The sequence below is a fragment of the Pteronotus mesoamericanus genome, unplaced genomic scaffold (genome assembly GCF_021234165.1).
Source record: "Pteronotus mesoamericanus isolate MK-2021 breed Mesoamerican mustached bat unplaced genomic scaffold, CSHL_Meso_final scaffold_36, whole genome shotgun sequence".
Taxonomy (NCBI): domain Eukaryota; kingdom Metazoa; phylum Chordata; class Mammalia; order Chiroptera; family Mormoopidae; genus Pteronotus; species Pteronotus mesoamericanus.
The window spans coordinates 14,309,693-14,314,084 of NW_026555313.1; the positions used below are offsets into that span (position 1 = coordinate 14,309,693).

A 4,392-nucleotide genomic window follows, 5' to 3' on the forward strand; every position below is an offset into this window, starting at 1 on the left:
CTAACATTCTCTGTCCTTTCATAGGAGTGTAATTATGAAGTCCAGTGGATCAAATTTGCTCCATGAAAACAAGGTGTACTCATGAAGTCAAGAATTTGACTTAATATTTATCCAAAAGAATGGATACTTTGTAAATTGGCACATTGTATATAAGTATTTACATAATTGCATTTCAATAAATTAAGATAGTATCTGCTGAAACGTAGGTAGTACCAAGAACCATCATAAATTATACATTTTGTAAAATCACCAACCAGTTTTTTCTAACTCTATAATTCAGAGGTTATACATTATAATAAGATTTTCTTCAATAATTATAATGGCATTATTTTAAAATAATAATGCATTGAAAATAACTGTTATTTGAAGTCTTCTGTTATTTAGATATTTGGGTGAATGAGCTCCTCTGTGGCCAAAAATCTTTGCCAGTGTCATTTATGGAATAAACAATTTTTTTCACATTAATATTCCATGACTTCTTATTTATACATTAAACTTTATTCCTGAGTTCTTTATAATGTTCTGGTGATATTTGTGTCCAATTTTGTTCTGGCACCACACTATTTCAATTCTTATAGCTTTGTAATATCTTTTCATATTAAGAAAAAGCGTTTTCATTCGGTTTTTGGGGGGTTTTGGAGGGGTTTTTTTTACCATAGCTTAAAATTTTATTTATTTTTTTAATTTTATTTTAATTTATTTTTTTCAAATACATTTGTCTCTGCCTTCCCCCTTACACCCTCCCCAGTTTTTTGTTTTTTAATTGGCTTTGGATATTTTTATCTTACTACTCCTCTGGAATAAGTTTAACTGTTTTTCTTTCTTCAGAGAAAAAAAGTCATTGAGCTTTTCATTGAAGTAACATTAAAATACTGAATATAAAAATAAATGAAATGCTAAATACATTGTAAGAATTGACATCTTTTAAATGTTAAGTATTCACATCCAATGGCAAGGCATGTTTTTTTCAAATATTCAAGTCATCTTTTATATCACTTATCAATATTTTGTTATTTTACTTCTCTAGGTTTTAAGTCATTTGTAACAAGCTTGCACATGTCTAGATTATGCTTTGTCGGTATTGGGAATAGCATTATTTCTGTTATAGTTTCCAGTTGTTCATATCTGGCATATAGAAAAGCTATTGATTTATATAGATTTATTTTTTATCATAAATAGAATAAATCTTGGTTATTGAAAAACTTATTTATAAATGTAATCTTATTCATTCAATACTTATTGAACATTCCTCTGTGCTACATACTATGGGTTGTCACCCACGTCACTATATTCTTATCCATCACATTTTTTTTTGCTGCACATTTGCAAACCATGTGTTTTTAAAGTAAGCTCTAAAATTTTCTACAAGATCAAGAGCCAATCTCTTATGGCCCTTTTGGGACCTGTGCCAGGTCATTTTCTCCCATACATCCTCTGTCCCATCTATTCAGACAGGCACTGTGATTCTTTCATGACTTAAGTATGCATTTCTGCATATTTGTGATGCTCTTTCCTATTTGATTACTGGGGAATTCTTACTTATTATTTAAAGAGCAACCGAAATGCCACTTCCCTAACCACATGCTCTGCCACAATTACTTTCACACTCACTTGTAATACAATAGCAGTATATATGTACCTCTGTTATAACACAGGTCGCATCATTTTTTTTTTTCATGCCTCTGTCTCCCTTCAGGAGGCTGTGACTTCCTTCTTACTCATCTTTGTATCCTCAACAGTCAATATATTTTCATAGAATAAATAAATGGGATAAATAGTCAATTCATTATTTCTGCAATTTAAATAAAAATCAGTGATCTATTGTCTGTGGAACCTACCATTGTTTCCTAATGAGAATTGTGGCATTCTCCTATTTATATTCATTTGAGACTACTGACATTCTATATGACTTCTAAAAGATTATATTAATAGTTATAAGATCACAGCTAAAATCTTTTCACTGGTCTTTAATGCAGTGCATCTGGAGCTAGAATTTAAATTATTTTGGATAAGAGCACTATGTGGCTCCTAATACCCTCCTTTTCCCATCTTTGGCGTAAGTTTCTTATTTACAATGTTGAAAGTTTCCCTTTTTAAATAGGGACACCATCTTACTTGCAGTGAAATGGAAGGAAAGTGGAAAATCAAATCTATTAATTCAAGTATTTATTCAGTCTATTTTTATTCAAGTGTAATTAAGAAGATTACAGTCTGGTTGAGGCAGTAGGTACAAACACAAAAGTAACAGCAGAGTGTGACAACAGCTAAACCAAAGGTATAGAGATGGTGCCTTGGGAGAACAAAGGAGAGACAGATTCCCAGCAGGAAAAATAAAAGGGATTCTTAGAGGAGACAGATTAGGCTGAGGTTTGTAGAATGGGGAAAGACAAGAAGAAGAGTACTTCAACCAAGAGCATAGCCTTTCTGAACTGCAATTTTAAACTATAAAAGAAATTCTATTAACAAGGATTTTTGTTGATTAATTAGATGGTAGTCAAATGACATCTCAGGAGAAATCAGATGTTCTACCAATATTTTCTGTTTTAGTAAATAACACTTTTAACTGTTGGTTGGAGTGCAGGCAGCTGACGGTAGGGTGAGGGTGAGGCTGGTCACTTGGGAGGGGCGGGCCTGAGGAGATGGGGGCTGCAGGAGACTGTACAGAGGTGCTCTGGTATCCAGGGGCACCCTGGGGACTTCAACCAGCTCCCCAAGATGTGTGGTGCCATGTCCAGCAACCAGAGGCAGACTGAGGGCTGCAGGGCATCTCAAGGCTTCCTGATGGCAGGTCCTGCAGCAACCCCGCCCCATATGGTAGACAGTCAGGAGGGGCGGGGGAGTCTCCCCCATTGGTCAAGATGGCTCCTGAGGGATGGTTATTACACTAAGCACCCAAAAACTAGGAAGACGAATGAGTAGGGCCTGAGCTGCCAAAAAGCTAGAAAGGTGAATGGATAGGGCTCTTGCATGCCAAAAATGGCAAGATATTTGTGTAGGGGAAAAGAAGCCTTCCCCTCCTGTCCCTATAAGAACCACAGGCTTGAGGAGGAAGGGGCATGGTCTTTGAGAGGGAGTCTGTCATTCTCCCAAGTCATGGCACCTGAATGAACCTCTTTTGTATCAACACTTGTCTCACGATGGCTTTCGTCATGGTAGGCAGCCAAACCTGTGTTTTGGTTTGATAACCACCCAACTACCCATCTTAAAATTTATTCTTGACCTTCCTCTTCCCCTTATCCCCAGTGTACAGTCAATTATCAAGACTTGTTCATTCTAACTGCTGAACATCTCTCAAATTTGCCCATTTTCCATTATAACCATTGCCACCATCCAAAGTCACCTCTTTCTCCTGAACTGCTGACATCGCTGCCTAACCAACCCCTGCCCTCCACCCCCTGACTGCAGCCACTCCTGTGGATTCCAAATCATTTCCCACACTGTAACCAGGGCTGTTTTTCGTAAAAAGCAAATCATATCCTGCCTTAGTTTAAAACCTTTCTGTGGTTTCCTGTCACCTTTAAAAGTAATCCATATCCCATGGTTTACCAGGCCCTCTACAGTCCGGCCCTCACCGGTCTTCAGTGGGCCATCCACAGTGGGCCACTGTTTTTTCTTCTTTGTATGCCTCTGTTCTGTTTTTGTTTTTTTGTGAGTGAACATATTATTTAAATATGTTAATGGTTTGAGAGTCAGTGAGTAATAGTGGAAAGATCCTATGATTTAGACTCAAACAAACCCTAGCTTCATATCAAGGTTCTGTTATTTAAAATGTGTGCTATCTAATCTTTTTGTAGTTCATAAGTGTGATGATTGTGTAGTCGCACTCTTGTGTGAGATGTACCTTCCTCAAAGCTTGTTACAACATTGGCACATTACCTGACTGATGTGGAAAAAAAGTGTGTGAACTTGGACAAGTTCCTGAGTTTTATGGCCTCCTGTTTCTCATCTGTAAAATGGGAGTAATAATCATCCCTACATTGTTGTAAAGATTAATGAGGTAATGTATGTGAAGAAGAGTTCTGTAAACTATAACACATGCAAATGTTATTTATAATAATATCATAATTAATAAGAAACATGTACCATCAAGTAAATAAATACAACATTGCTTTGAATATTGAAGAGTTAGTATGAGCTAATACCTGGAAACAGCCCAATATCACATACAGAAAAAAAAATTTTAATGAATTACGTTTAATACACAGTTCAAAAGGGATAAGGCAGTCCAAGGCAATGGAAAAACTGAATGAAACAACTAAAGATTTAAAGAGTGAGCAGCAAGAAAAGTTGATCTTTTACTTCTAAAGAACCTGGTATTTTATTTTCTTTCCTAATGTTTACTGTTTCATGACTTACTTGCAATATAACACATGACTGATATTTTGTAAATAT

General features: G+C 35.9%; 1 non-coding gene across 1 annotated transcript; it reads left to right on the forward strand.

Annotated features, from left to right (window-relative positions):
* The first annotated feature begins 3,782 nt into the window (after positions 1 to 3,782).
* LOC129086193 (small nucleolar RNA U13) lies at positions 3,783 to 3,886 on the forward strand. Its single transcript, XR_008530795.1, has one exon. It is a non-coding gene; the product is annotated as a small nucleolar RNA U13 (small nucleolar RNA).
* Positions 3,887 to 4,392: the final 506 nt, after the last annotated feature.